This window comes from Canis aureus, chromosome 5 (assembly GCF_053574225.1).
Source record: "Canis aureus isolate CA01 chromosome 5, VMU_Caureus_v.1.0, whole genome shotgun sequence".
Lineage (NCBI taxonomy): Eukaryota > Metazoa > Chordata > Mammalia > Carnivora > Canidae > Canis > Canis aureus.
Window position 1 is genome coordinate 45,620,541 of NC_135615.1, and position 16,845 is coordinate 45,637,385.

Sequence of the window (16,845 nt, forward strand, 5' to 3'; positions counted from 1 at the left end):
ATTGGTTATATTTAATTTAGGACCTGAAATAGATTAGACAACCTTCTTAGTTCTCTTGTTTGAGTCAAAAAAGACCAAAATAATAATTTATATATGCATTAACAAACAGTGGATGTGCTGTGTTGGTGGCTTTATTTGGGACAGTGGGACTTAATGGAATATATCAAAAGATACATCTTTCTTTCCTTGCATTTGAATGAGAGGTCCAAGGATCTGTCCTTTAAGAAACTTGTTTTGTCTCCCATTTCTCCTATAAAGAAATAATCCTTAGCTGTAGCTTGCCCAGTTATTTCTCATGTGTGACATTGGTCATTAGAAGATCCAACGAGGGAAATGATGACTCATTCTGGATGAATCACTCGCACTCATGTAAATTGAGCAGCGTGGGTTTTATGACCTCTTCTACTGTGAGTTCAGGAGGTCTGTGAGGGTAAAGTTTTGTCTCAAAATAAATTCTAATGAGAGGAGTTTGGTGACTGATTGAGTTAAAGACAAACTTCCTAATTCGTACTCTGTTTGGATCAGTGGTATTAATTATGACAAACTGGCTTCTTGTTTTTAGACAACTGGAGGTTGGCCAAACAAATATTCAACTTAGAGTAACAAGAACTGGCTTCTGCCCCAAGCTGTGTGATTTTGGGTAATCACTTAAATAATTTCAGCCTCAATTTCCTCCTCTTTAAAAAGGGATTAATTTAAACATGGCACAGATGTCAGGCAAAAGCACCATGTGGGTTGATGGAAATTTTTTGGTGTTACTGACTAAACGAGGAAAGTCAGAAGGTACAGCTGTAACCTGTGTCATGGTTAATGCAAGTCAGTGGACTCCCCCTGCCCCATTCATATACATGAGCACCCATTGGCTTCCAGTTATTCTCAGGCCCTACTTCCCGTGATGTCAGCAGGGATTTGTACACACTTCACTCAGCACCTAGGTGGCAGTTGGCAAACTCATGAATTTAGTATCCTTTTAACATAATAACCACCACATCCATGTGGAAGAAGTACTAAGATTTACTGTGCATACGTTCTAGGCTAGACAGTAGTTCAGTGCTATGCATAAATTACCTTGTGGAACCTTCAAACTGGTCTCTTGAGGCAGGGATTACCATGGTTCTCACCAAAAGATTAATTATGGAGGAAATAAAGTTCACATTGTGGAGTCATGTTTCTGTTGTAACTTTAAGGGGTTAACACAAGTAGGGGTGATAAGAGGGATTTGATCTGGGTTGTCCTCATTGGTTGAATAGTCATCCATGCCTCAGTTTTGAGAAAGATTATGGGCAGAGCCCCTATGTATAATCACAGACAGGTGTTTCACAGCATGAGAGGAGCAGGACCCACAAAGGCATTAGTTGATGGTGAACCTACCTCATGCTCTGCTCACCGAGCTGCGTGCCAGGGCAGGGCACCGTGACTGCCCAGAGAACGGGTCTGGGTGCCTCACCTCTCCTACCAGTGATCATTGGCCAAGCCATCTGCCTGTATAGCCGTCCTCTTTTCCTGATTTCTACAAAGATAATGTGTGGTTCAGCTGAGGCTTTATGGATTAGAAGAGTTTGAGGGGTGCCTGGCTGGGACTGTCAGCGGAACCAGTGACTCTTGATCTCCGATTGTGAGTTCAAGCCCCATGCTGGGTGTGGAGATTATTTAAATAAATAAGTCAGCTTTTTAAAAGAAAAAAGAAGAGTTTGAAACAAAGCTACCTGGCTAAAGACTGTGCTATTATACAGAGAGTGGAAACAATCTAAATTGTTTATGTCAACGATGGCTTTTGGCTTCAGAGCTTAGTATTTTAGTACTTAGAGCTCAGTGTTTTCATTTTAGTCTCAAGCTCTGCACTGCAATATGTTGGCCATTAGCCATATATAGCCGTGGAAATTAAAATTAAAGAAAATTAAAGAAGAAATTCAGTTCCTTGGTTACACTAGCCAATTTCAAGTGCTTAATAGTTATAGCTACATGTGGTTTGTGGTTGCCATGGTGGTCAATGCAGCATTATAGAACCTTTCCGTCATTGCAGAAAGTTCTGCTGGGCAGTGCTGGTATAATCAACTTTTTCTAAGCTATAGATTGTTGCTTGATCCACATTAAATTATTCAGGATGCTGTAATTTTTATTTCCTCTAGTAAATGACTACTTACCAAATCTGAGTAACATGCATATAAAAGTTTTAATGCGGTTTCCAAATTTTCTACCTCACATCTATTTATTCTTTAGCTCTTCCCTGATCCTCTCTCCAGAGGCAAGTTGTATTACCAGTTGTATGTATACTTCCTGAGGTTCACAAGGGTAGAAACAGCACACTCATGTATGCAAACACAGATCTTCTTTCATTGATTTCCAATCAAAGGATAGCAGACCTTATGAGTTGTTCCACACCTTAGTTTTTTTCACATTATGTCTTGAAGATCATTTTATGTTAGTATATAAAGAGCTTCTTCGTTCATTTTGGTGACTGTATGGTATTTAATTATATGATGTGTGTGTATATTATGGGATGTGTATGTGTGTTGTCTTGTTTTCTGTTATAAGTGCTAAAAAGAATGACTTACACATATGTTATCACTGATTTATAGAATTATATTTATAGGATAAATTCCAGGAAGAGAAATTGTTGTGTCCAGGTGATATGCATTTAAAGTTTGAATAGATAAAAACAAATTTTCCACAGTAGAGTCATATTGATTTACACTTGGTTGGACACATGTAAGTGTTCATGTTTCTCTGCCCCATCACCAACAGGGTGCATTATCCATTTCTTCTCCAGTGTTGTAAGTGGGAAATTATATGGCCAATGCAATTCTGATTTGGATTTCCCTTATCTTAAGAGGAGAAAACTTTCATGCGCTTAATAATCATTTGGTTATTTTTTGTTTGTTTTCTTGACTTTGTGAAGAAGTCTTTCTTTATATCTGAAAACATTTCATCTGTGATACAACTCGTGTCGACTTACCTGGGTCACTGTTCCCTAGAATATGATGTCCCCCATCAGTACTGAACTGGAATTTTAGAAATGTTTTCTTGAAATATTATATAAATGTGCCATTTAATTGTTTTTATATTTTTTTTGGGTATTCCAGTTATGTATATGTTGAAGCCTCTTTATCTATCCCTCTTGTCTTTTTCTCTCAAATTTTAAACTATCATGATTTACTTTTTATTTTTCACATCAGTTATCTCCTTCCATTATTATTTTTTTAATAATATCCATTCTCTTACGTGTTGCTTCCACTTTTGTCTTCATTTATCTATTTTGTGCGTGTAATCTCTTTCTGAGCTTTTAGTTCACAAACATTGTCTCCTTTAGTGTCAACAGCTACTCCTTACACACATGCAATCTTTTTTATAGGGATGTGTAATTCAGTAATTTGGGGGACTATACCTAACAGAAGATTTTGTGCTAATTTTTATTTGTCCCATTTCTTTGGTGGATTTCCTTTATTTCACTTTTGTTTCATATTTTTATTTCTGCATTTCCATGGCATTTTTATATAGATACTGTCTGATATAGTATGTTCACTCTGCACCTGTAAAGCAAGTAATGTTGTCCCGCACTTGGTATCGGTAGAAAATATGTATGATGGAGGGGTCGTCATTATATTCCAGACTAACTGGGATTAGCTTAAACATCCTTGGGTTTGTGGGGTGTTCATAGAGCAATTACTTCTCTCCAGGTTTCAGACTGTTGACAACGTAAGGTCCCTCTTCCACTTTGTTGATTTGGAGACAGACAGCTTCCTGAAAATAGAACTTGTCTGTGCAATAACATTTTTAGGTCCACCCTTACTTGGTTCTTCCTGCAATGTGTGTACTGCTGTCCTGCTGGTAAAGACAAAGTCTTTAGCAGTCACAACTCAAGTTATTTTCTCTTAAAAAACTATCTTTACTGTTTTTTTCCTGAGTCTTTTTTTTTTTTAAAGATTTTATTTATTTATTTATGAGAGACACACACAGAGAGAGGCAGAGACACAGGCAGGAGAAGCAGACTCCCTGGGAGGAACCCCATGGTGGGCTCAATCTCAGGACTCCGGAGTTATTCCCTGAGCCAAAGGTAGATGCTCAACCACTGAGCCACCCAGGTACCCTTTTTCCTGAGTCTTGCTCCCATGATTTCTCTTGCCTGATTCTCTGTGTGTGCCTTTGCTTCATTCCCATCGTGTGAATACCCCTTAAAACTACCCTGTGGATCTACATTTAATGTTTACCATTTTTACTAAGAATAGAATTTTAATTTCATTTTTAATTCTCAATCTTAGAGAGAAAAGAAGTAAATGCCCACTTTTGTCCACATTATTAAATTGGGCATCCTTTGTGTTATTTACTGGGATATTTTGTACTTTCATTTTTTCCAAAAAAAATGAAGACATGATTCTTGATAATTCAGCCCTTATTATTTTATTTTGATCCAGCTCAAGATGTCCAGTTACTTAACAGAACTTCTGAGAAATTTTACCTCTACCTCAAATTTACAATGTTTAGAGATACATTTAGCTTTTCTCACTATACTATTTTTTCTGAAATTATGAAACCTCCCTATCATCAGGTGTTAACATCACCACTGTAATTTATTCCTTTATGTGTTCCTCACCCCAGGCCTGTGTAATTAGTCATGAAATTCCTTAACAACTACATTGATTACACCCTACCATGTGTATGAGACAGTGTGATAGGTGCTAGATAGTAATGCCTTGGATTTGGGTTAAGGATATTTCTGCCTTGAGCCTTTAAGCTTTTGAGAACCCTATATGTCATAAATCCACATTCTGAATTATTTTAAAGTTCATAAGCATCTCTTTTACTTGGGGTCCAGAGTTGAGCACCTGCACAGATGTTTTTATGGCCCAAAGAAATGCTTCTTCATATATCTTGCCCCTATTGCCTTGAGGGAAAAAATGCTCCAAAGCCTCTAAAATTGTTGGGTTGTGTCCCTGTCATGTTGAATATGGACACTCTTTTGGCATATGGGGAGGATATGAGCAGTGAAAGCTCTTAAAGATGAAAAATACAAGTTATTTTAACTTATAATTTTTTTTCTCAGATCGCATGAATGCAATAAATTTTAACACATCCAACTGTTTTTTTCCCACTAGTGCTGAGCAACCATTTTTCCACTTCTTATCATTTATAATTCATGGTTTGGGAGATACTCTTAAGTTAACACATCATTTATCACAGTTGGATATGGTAATGAAGATCATCTTATCATATTAAATAATTCATATTACTCCTAGGTGAGTATACTTATAGGTCTCACTATAACATATGAAGCCAATTCTTTACATTAGCAACTAGATGAAGGTTGATCACTAAAATTTCCAATCATCATATTTTTATAAAAATCCTTTATAAGAATAAATTACATTGTTTTCTAAATTAAATGAGGATCTCTAGTTTTACTGAAATAATCATAATTTAAAATTTGATATTCATCAATTATAGTACCTATACTTTTAAATATTTTATAAGAAAAATAATATTTATGAAATTATATCTGAGAAATACCTTCACTTATTTATATTTGCTGTTATATGCAATTTTGACAAAAATACATTCAAATTTTGGAACCTATGTATTTACATTTTTAACCCTTTAGACCACTGATGTCAATAGAACACAAATTATGTAAAAGAAAAGAAAAGATGTTGTTTGAGCAACATAATTCTTTTTTTTTTTTTTTTTAAAGGTTTTATTTATTTATTCATGAGAGATACAGAGGGAGGCAGAGACAGGCAAAGGGAGAAGCAGGGTCCCTGCAGGGAGCCCGATGTGGGATTAATCCCTGAACTCTGGGATCATGCTCTGAGGTAGACCTACGTTCAACTGCTGAGCCACCCAGGTGTCCCGAGCAACATAATTCTTGTTGAAATAAAGGCAAGAAAAATAAAAAAAAAATATACTAGTTTCTGAAATATATATATATATATATATATATATATATATATTATTACTCATCTAATTGCTAGTCCATTAAATTACTCAGTATATGCAAAAACAAGCAAATTTAGTTATCTTTTAAATTATGCTGACTTTTAATCATTTAAAAACATACCTATGTTTTTATAGACCTATATAATTTTATGTTTTATAAACCTAGAGTTAAAAAAACATAACATTATTTTTTCCAATTTTTTTGTTTAAAGGTAAATATGTCAAGGTAAGAGTTTAGTTAGTATATTAAATCTCCATTTGAGAGTACAAGTTATTAACTTTTATATATTCAGACATATGACATGTGGGCCTATGTTCATAGTTTTGCCACTGGCCCTATAAACAAATAGGAAGATCCTGGCTCCATCCTTGGGGAGCTCATCCTCTAAAGTCTACCTTCTCAAAGTCTCTCGTAAGCCTCCTTTCCATTTCTATCTCTGTTGTATTCACTGAATTCACTTTCTGAAGGGTCTCTAATTCCAGCGAGGAAATGATGCTTTATTAATATTTAAAATCCTTAAAGTATGTTTTATACCTAAGGCCTTAATAAATAATTGAGAATTGGGCTGAATTGAGTTGAAGGGGAAAAAAAAAAAAAGTAAGAGGAAGAGACTCATTGTCCATGAAGAGAAATATGTAGATACGCTCGAGGAAGGGAAGGGTGGCTGCCACTAAGGAAGATTGTTTGGAGGCTCCTACATCTGTTGGAATTGTCTTGGAAATCACTTCACATAATTTCCTGAAATGAAAGGTAGCTGGTTCATGTTTCACTTTATGATATAGCTCTTCTTAAATCCAGAAAAGATTTAGAAGGATATATTATGTGTGAATCCAGAGAGTCTTATTTGTTATGGGACTCTTTGGGAGACAGTTGGAAAGAAGTCAGATGCTTTTGTTTACAATGGGAAATCTGATCAATGTCTTGCCTCTGGGCTATCGGCTTACTTAAATGATTTTTCAAAAAGCTATGTGTGGTTTTCCATTCACAATATGAACCAAGCTTTCTTTCCTACGTGACTATCATTAAATTAAATAAATGTACTGGGGAAAGCCAGGGGAGCCTTGAGAAAATTGAGCGGTTGTCATTTCTGTGGACAGAAGATAAAACACTGGCTGGTTTGAGACTACAGTTTTGCAAAATCCTTTTCTGAATGATTCTCTTTACTGTTGGAGATGTATCTATATATCTATATTTATATGTTTATATTGATAAAGATCAATATATATATATATGTATGTAGGTTGCAGCCTGCTGTTTTGAAAAGAAAGCCCTGAAAAGTATTACAGTATGCCATTGCTCAGATGACATAAAGAATTCATTTTTCTATCTCATAAGACAACCACATACTATTTTTGTGATTATTTCGTCACTCCCTGAGTGAAGGTCAAATATTAACTCAATATTTTAAAATATTATAGTTAGTGCCAGGGGGACAATTTTGCTTTCAAAAGAATGTAAAATTCTGGGGAGTAAAAATATAAACCAGCGAGTGAATTTTTAAGGGCAGTAGGGTAATGGATGACTATTGGTTTGAATTTAAAAAAATATATATGGTGTCTATATCGTTTGCCAGGATTATTTAAAAAATAATTATATTTGATGAAATGACTTCTATTTAATTGTTGCTTTATGTAGTTCTACTTTCTAATCCATGTGCTTAAAGATGCATTTCCAGCTAACCTAGGGCAAAAATGTTGCTAAGGGGGACCAACTAAGAATTGATAACTGACAGTAATTATAAGTAGATACTTCAAATAGTTGCTGTTTTTAAAAGCTATCCTCCATGGAGGGCAAGGGGAGAGCAGAGTTTTGATTTGGATTTCTTTGTGGGTTTTTTTTTTTTTTTCCCTGTTAAGAAGGCATTTCCTAATTAGTAGAATTACTCGCAGATATATATGACACATTTCATAGAGTTCTCATCTCTTCTCCTTTAACTTTCTGCCTCGAAGTCTTTGGAAGAGGGTTTGAGAGTTGGTCAGTGGACTAAAAAGATAACGCGAATAAATATAACTGAATAGAGACCTTGCCTGATCCAAAGAAGAGTAAAGGTTTCACACAGGGAGTAAATGAGTTGGCACTTAGATGACATACCACAAACTTTTAGTCGAAAATCCCCAAGCTGATTTTTCAACAGCTGGGGACTTTTGCCTCCAAGATAATCTTGGCATGAATGATCACTCGTAGTAAAAGCCACAAACTTGGAGGGAATTTACCTTGTAGAATTTACAGGTTTCGTGTATGTGTGTGTGTTTTATGTTTATTTTATTTATCTACTTTTGTGGAATACATTACTTACAAAGCATTTAGGTCTAATAGAAAACTTGAAATTCGTGCATGAGGATTTTTTTCCAAGACTCACTGGCTGCAAAAAATAAAGGCTGAACTAATAATCACAGAGTTTTTTCATCAGCTCCTATTAGGTAATTATTTTACCTGGATTGCTATGCCCCACACCCCTGTTTCAGTGGCTAGCTTTTACTCTCTTCTCTTACTCTCTCTCTCTCTTTTTAAATATTTTATTTATTTATTCATGAGAGACACAGGCAGAGGGAGAAGCAGGCTCCCTGCAAGGAGCCTGATGTGGGACTCGATCCCAGGACCCCGGGATCATGACCTGAGCTGAAGGTAGACCCTCAACCTCTCAACTGCTAAGCCACCCAGGTGCCCCTCTGTTCTCTTACTCTCAATAGAGAAGTAACCAGAGGTCCTCTCTCATCTTTAACTCAAATGATCTAAGGCTTCTATAAAGACAAAGCTCAAATTCACCTTTCAGCCTCCATCCTGATATGATTTTGATTCTACTGACTTTACTTCTAGCCTCAATTTATTAAACACCCTCCCTCTGATTTTGCTTCCCTTGGCGACCTACTGAAGTCAATTTAAAATTCCCAAGGAGTGTTTTTAGCTTGGGCTACACTATTTTCCATTCCAAGCTTGGTAATAAAAATCCTACAGGCATATGACTGAAAAGAAACATGCAAATATCAGAAAAAAGCCTGTGTCACAGCAGCTTGGATCTGTGAGTCCTTCAAATTTTAAAGAGGCATTAATTAGACAGAAGTTAAACTTCTACATATTTCTTTGGCAAATTGAATCACATACAAATTGCCACTTAATTTATTCAGTGCATTCACAAATATTTATTGGGTACATACCATGCAATATGCATTGTCATTGTTCCAGGTACTGAGTGTATGGCTGTGAATGAAACAATAAAAATCTCTGCCTACATGAAATCCATCTTCTAGTGGGTGGAGCATACAGTCAGCAAATTTTTTGTCTCCTTACTTGGTAATGTTGCCTGGTACGCACAAAGAGCCTGTACCAGCAAGATTTGGTTACGAAAAGCAAACTTCAAATAATAGAGGCCATTTCCATTATTTTTCTAAAAGTTCATGGCCCTAGCATTCCCTAGCTTGCCACCCCCAATCTGACAACTCAGGAAACATTACTTTATTTTGAAATTATTTTATCATAAAATCTTTCTGTATCTTGGTTATTTAAAAAATTGTCACTCATCAATTAAGGAAGTATCTCAAAAACAGCTTGGGAGAACCTCAAGAGTCTTCTGTCAAATATCGTCCCAATTTTCCATAAGGTAGAGTCTCCCAGTAGTCAGGGTGGCATTGACCCTAGGGTGGCATCAGACATTTGATTTGCTGATTCAGAAGATTTAAGAGGGTGAAATATTTGAAGGACATAACTTAACAATGGCACTGAGAAAGCATATGGATCCCGCTAATAGACATGTCAATTGCTAGAATGGCGGAACAAATTGTACTACAGAGCATAAGAGAAAGTCAAAGTTTCTCCATAAGATCATTCAGTTTCTTTTATATGTCTGTGTTTGCTTTTCTCCTATAAACTTATTTATATCTGTAGTGGAAAAAACAAATATGTTTATTTTTATTCAGGCTCTTAAAGTCCATATGAGCTCTCCTATCATACCAGCTAAGTTGGTTCTATTCATAAGTCTGTGGTAAAGGTCTGATATATTTTCTCTGGCTGTAGTTTTCTTTGACTACATTTCACTGGAAAGATTCACTCTGAAGGATTTATCTCCCACTGATGGGTTCTCTGGCTGACTGCTATTGCCTGCTCTGAAGTTGACCTCATGATTTGCAATGCATTCTGAGGTGAATGAGTCACTGCATTGGCAATAGTCATGCAACTGTGAAATCTCTGTGGTGGTTTCCCTGACCATTTCTGCCAATTCAAAATTCCTGAGACACTACAATACTGACTTCAGTCCTCACACCCAAAGAAGAGGTGCCTGGTTACTTAAGGCTGGACAGGGCTTCTGTGTATGTTTATGCAAGAAGGTGGGAAAGCTCTATAGAGATTGACCCACATGGAAATTTTCAAAGAGCCTTGGCACTGCCCCTCCTTCTCTTTGAGTAGACTGAGGATTTCTCAAATAGAGAATGGACAGATTAGGGCTGGCCTTACCTATCCATCTTAAAGACCCATTGACATTCTCTTGGGATCTAAGATTCACAACTGGTCTCTCTTTCCTCTTTATCAATCTCTCTCTCTCTTTCTCTCTCTCTCTCTCTCTCTTTCTCCCTCTCTGTCTTTTAACACCCTCAAGAATAACATAAACCCCATTAGTCAGAAAAAGGTCCACTGTTAAAAATCACTGCCATTGATCATTAACTCCTTAAGAGTTAGCACTGTACTATTCATTGTTGAAGAATGGTGCCAGGTACTTAGTAAGTACTTAGTATGTGTTGATTTACTGAATAAATGAGAAATGTTTGCTATGTTGCCATTTTATTTTATTTTTTAAAAAGGTTTTATTTATTCATTCATGAGAGAGACAGAGAGAGAGGCAGAGACACAGGCAGAGGGAGAAGCAGGCTCCCTGTGGGGAGCCTGATGTGGGACTCAATCCTGAGACCCCAGGATCATGACCTGGGCCAAAGGCAGGTGCTCAACCAATGAGCCACCCAGGCATCCCCAGAACAGTCTTTTCAACAAATTATGCTTGAACAATTGGATATCCATATGCAAAAAATATAGAAGTACACTTTGATGAATACCTCCCACCACATAAACAAGTTATTCACAATTTGTCACAGAACTTGGATGCCTGGGTCTTAGTCAGTTGACACTGACTCTTGCTTTTGGCTCAGGTCATGATCTCAGAGTCACAGGATTGAGCCATGACTGGAACTCCATGCTCAGAGTGGAGTCTGCTTGAGATTCCCTCTCTCCTTTTGCACTTTCCATACATGCTCTCTCTCTCTAAAATAAATAAATCTTTAAAAAAAAAAATGAGTCACAAAGCTTTCAAACCTAAAACTATATAACTGCTAGAAGAAAATAGGAAAAAACTTTGGTGACCGTGGATTAGTGAAAGATTTTTTTATATATGACACCAAAAACCAAAATACATTTTAAAAATGATAATTCAGACTTCTTCATAATTAAAAACTGCTACTCTTTGAAAGATTCTGTTAGGAGATTGTAAATATAAGCCATTGAATGGGAGATGATATTCACAAATCACATATCTAATAAAAGATTTCTCATCTGCAAGAGCCTCTATAGTGTCCAGTTATAAGTATGGTTTCTGGAGTCAGACTGCTTAGGTGACATCATTCTTTGTTGCTGTTTGACTCCTTATAGTTTTCGTAACTTCTCAGTGCTTCAATTTTATTATGTGAAAGAAGAAGGAGAAGGAGAAGGAGAAGGAGAAGGAGAAGGAAGAAGAAGAAGAAGAAGGAGAAGGAGAAGGAGAAGAAGAAGAAAAGAAGAAGAAATTCAGACTACCTACCAAAAAGGATTGTTCCAAGGATGAAATGCATTAATTAATGTAGAGCTCATTGATTAGGATCTAGTACAGACAGAGGAGGGTAGGAAGGGGGAGGGAGAGAGAATCTGTAATTGTTTACCTCTACAATATTGGAATGGTTAGAATTATAACCACTTCTGGCTGTTTCATTTTAAACACTGTCCTGAAAATTAGTTTCCTTCAAAATATAAGTGAGAAAGCCTATTGTACTGACATTTAAGACACAAAAGTGGAATCTGCATCCAAGAAGCACCACTTTGTCTTAAAAAAATAAAAGGAAAAAAAATATGGTCAAGATTTCTGTTTTCTGCTATGAGCACTGTTTTTCTGCATGGCTAAGAAATCATATAATGCTTTCCTAAGAAAAGGGGAATCAAATCAATCAAAAATCTGCCTCTAAATGGAGTTGAACCTGGGGAGTAAGAGAGCAACAAATCTTGGTTGTAGATGATAGATGTACCAGGAAATTAATCCTACACAAAAATGGACAATGTGATTCTATGAATTTCTATTTTTGCTAAGAGTTGACCAAAACACACTGTAGTCTGTGCCAAAAAACCAACAAAATTCATGCCAAATAAAATGTTGGATTTATCTACTTCTTAGTCAATTGGCTTTCCTATTAAAAAGAGATTATAGATTTTTAAATGGCCTTCATGGTCCCTGACTTTACAAGTGATGCACAGATTCACGATACTTCAAATTTCTAATACTAGAGCTCTGTGAAGTGGTGTCTTGTGACATACTTACTACTCGCCATGTCCTGAGTTTACCCCACTTTCACCCTCAGGGATTTTTTTTTTCAACTGAACAGTAACATCACATGTCATGGAAGGATTATCATTAAAGTGGGTCTCTCCAATTGTCTCTGTGGTTAGCAGATTTATAATAGCACTAGCACCTTCATTTTATAGAGCATGGTTAGAAGTTGGGCATAAAACAAAGAGGACAGGATGTTAAAAAGGAAATAACAGATGCCTATGTCACTTCTGGAGTCAATTTGAGGAGGCAGTAGATTGCTCTGGAAAAAAATATATTCCCATATGTAACCTATTTCCAGTGTGGCTATTGTATTTCAACATGAGGCACTCTGTGGCTCCGAAGTGGAGACTTCTGCATTGGAAGGCAATTCTTCCCTTTATACCCAAGCTGTTCTTCACAAATCTCTTCTGTTTCTTATGGGCTAGATCTGATACATCCCTTCAAAGCAGAAATGGGAACATTTTCAGGGACAGAGAATTTGTGAATCTGTTGTTCATTTGGAAAACTGGTATTACAATTTCTAACAAATACAAACTAGCCCTGGCTGTCTTTGGGGCCATTCCATACTATGCTCTTAAAAGCATTTATAGCAGTTTGGAGACAGAGATGGTGAGCTTTATAGCTCAGACATGCAAAGGAAGCACTCTCCTTCCACATATAAAATGTCTAGATGCAGAAGAATGATCTCTATTTTAACAGCAGCTTAGTTCTGCTAGGAAGTTTTTCTTCAGCAAAGACTATCCTTTAGATGACAAAAAAATCCCAAACCAAGACTAGCAGTGTGAATGGCAAGCCAATCACATTCTTTTAGCTTGAATCTGACACACTTTGTACAGCTGTACTCATTTAAAATGGCATCATAGCAGGAATGATTGTTCTGTTTCTACAGAATTTCATTGGCAGTGTGGTCAAAAGTCATTTGTCTATGTATATGAATGAGTGTATTTCTGGACTCTCTGTTCTGTTCCGTTGATCTACTTGGCCATTTTGATGTCAATACTACACTATCTTTTTTATTGTAGCTTTATAATAAGTCTTGTAATCAGATCGTTTGAGTCCTACAATTTTGTTCTTTTTTTCAAAAGTTGCTTTGGCTGTTCTAGATACTTGGCATTTCTGAAAGGCCTGCTAGGACTTCATGGATTCTGTAGGTATTTGAGGAGAACTGACATTTAAAAAACGATTAAGTATGTTCATTTATGAATAAGATATAATCTCTCTTATTTATTTAGGCCTTTTAAAATTTCTCTAAGCAATGTTTTACAATTTCATGTATACATGAAATAGATCTTACATGTATTTTGCCCATCTTATCCCTAAGTAGCTCATATTTTTGATGCTCTTGTCAGTGGTATCTTTTAAAACTTTTATGTCATATTGTTCATTGCTAGTGTATAAAAATATTGCTAGTGTATATTTTATATTGATTTTGTATCCTTCAACTCTTTTAAATTCACTTATTTGTTCTAGTAGCCTTTTGTAGATTCCATTGGATTTTTTACAAAGATGATGTTACCACTTGCAAATAAATATAGACAATGTCAATACAACTTGACCTAATTGTCATTTATAGAATATTATACCCCAAAAGAGCATAACACATATTCTTTTAGAATACACTTGAAACATTTACCTAGAAAGGCATATTCTGGGTGGGCCATAAAATAAGTTTCAATAAATATAAAAGTTACCCAGTCATAGTATGCTATCTGACCACAGTGGAATTAAATTAAAAATAAAAAACTAGCATTTGTGTAAAATTTGTAGATGTTTTGGTCATTATTTCTTCAATTTTTTTTTTCTGCCTCCTTTCAATTCTACTTTGAGAATTCCAATTACATTATATTAGACTGCTTGAAATTGCCCGTAAGTTTATTATTAAACTTATGGTTATTTTTCAATTAAATTTTTTAATGTGGGGGATGCCTGGGTGGCTCAGTGGTTTGGTGCCTGCCTTCCGCCCAGGGCATGATTCTGGAGTCCCAAGATCTAGTCCCACATCGGGCTCCCTGCATGGAGCCTGCTTCTCCCTCTGCCTGTGTCTCTGCCTCTCTCTCTCTCTCTCTCTTTCTCTCTGTGTGTGAGTCTCATGAATAAATAAATAAAATCTTTAAAATAAATGTTTAATGTATTTTTCAGATTGTATAGAATTGCTCCATTGCTATGTCTTCAAGTATACTAATTTTTTCTTCTATAATGACTAATCATGTGTTAATCCTACCCAATGTATTTTTCTTCTCATTCATTATTGTTTTCATCTGTAGAAGTTTGGAACTCTATATTTTCCATATCACTACTTGACTGTTTAAATTAAAAAAGGATGAGCTATAATTACTTTGTATTAACAAAGTTGTCTGATAATTCTGTCATCTGTGTTAGCTCTTGGTTGCTTTTGATCATTTATTTCTCCCTACCCCTTCATTATTGGTCATATTCTTTCTTCTTTTATTCCTGGTAATCTTTAATTAGATACCACATATACTGAATTCAATCTTATTGAGTGCTATATCTTTTTGTATTTCTATATACCTCAAGCTTTGTTTTGAGATGCAGTTAAGTTACTTGGAAAAATTTAGTTTAGTTCAGTTTTTGGTCTTGCTTTTAAGGTTTGCTAGGTATGAGTGAGGCAGTATCAAGTCTAGTGCTAATTATCCCACACTGTAGAGGCAAGACCCCAGTGAATACTCTAACCCTGTGGAGAAGCTACTATTCTCAATGCTATGTAAGCTCAAGGTAGTATTCCTTTTAATCCTTTTAGTTGATTCTTTTTCTAGACTTGATCCACCATCATCACTTTGTTGAATACACAAATGCAGACCTTTATAGATCTGCAGGGTTCCCCATATAGCTATCTCCTCTCTGGTATTCTGTTCTGTGATTCTAGCCCTCTTGGTATCCCAGGACTTTGTGCACTATCCCTTCAGCATAAAAGATCCCAGACTCTACCTGTACCAGAGTCTGGAAACTCTCAAAATACTAAGCTGGTCTCATCTTGCTTATTTCCCATGTCTCAAGGTCTTGTAAACCATTTTTTCAAATATTTTTCCTTATTTCTTTGGATATTTCAGGATGAAGAGTAAATCCAGAAATAAAAGTAAATCAATTTGAATTTAGAAAATATGAAGAATAAGCATTTCTACCTATATGAATTCATCAATATCATAGCTCTTGCATAAGGAAAAGACCTCTTTTGAATTTTGTTTCCTTGAGACTACAACTTCTTTTATTTCTCTACATCTATGCTTCCAAAAGAGGTGATTTCTTGCTTTCTCCTTTCAAATTTAAAACATTCATTATCTCAAAGGAAGGACAACTCTTGTTGCCTATTAGTAAATAGTTAGATTGTCTTTTAAATTTACTCGGATAGCTAAACCACCACCTTAGTTTTTGTGGAATGTAATCAAAGATAAATATATTTTATCTTATTTTATACACTAGAGACTTTTTGTTACTAGCAAAAAATATATAATCATTACATGCACACACCTCCCACATCTCAAGTAATAATACTAATTTAATCATCCATGTATTCAGCATGTGCTTATTGATTACTTATTGTGATACATGCATGATCTTGGATATAAATTTTCATTACTGTTTGTAACTATTTGTTAACAATGTGTTCGGGTCAATCAGAATCTCAGCTGAGACTTCTATTATAATGATTTGTTCAATAATAGAATTGTCCCTGTGAAACATTGCTACAAGGCTCAAAAACTCACTGATACAAGGCAATCTAATCTGAATTCTATTCTCAGATGATTATAGTGTTGACATCTTAAGTATTGGGGATGCCTGGGTGGCTCAGTGGTTGAGTGTCTGCCTTTGGCTTAGCTCATGATCCCACGATCCTGGGATCGAGTCCTACATCAGGCTCCCCATGGGGAGCCTGCTTCGCCCTCTGCCTAAGTCTTTGCCTCGTTCTCTGTGTCTGTCATGAATAAATAAGTAAAAAAAAACTCAAAAAAATCTTAAGTATTAATAAGAGAACTCTGGAATATCAAGACTGAAGTTCATTACTTGCAAAATATTACTGAAAAAATATGAACTTAGTCATTGGTGATATTTTAAATCATATTTTTAGCTGTGTGACATAGTATTTAATGTTAGATATTAATTATATCAACCCATCATGCAAATTCAGAAAAAAATTTCCAAAATTTTTCTAAAACATGATCATCACTTTAGTCTTTTTTTTTTTTTTTTTTTTAAGTCAGGAGTACTCTCTAGTCCAAGAACACCCACAGCTGGAAGTGGAAATTGATAAAATATTTTAAAGGGAGATTTGGCAGTCTGAATCCAATATCTTAAACATACTCATATCTTTTGATACCATCTTAAAAACTTGTCACTG

General features: G+C 35.6%; 1 long non-coding RNA gene across 12 annotated transcripts in view; it reads left to right on the plus strand.

Annotated features, from left to right (window-relative positions):
• Positions 1-16,845, plus strand: part of LOC144314114 (uncharacterized) — a 445,307-nt gene that overhangs the window by 381,310 nt on the left and 47,152 nt on the right. The gene's annotated exons all lie outside the window — the stretch shown is intronic.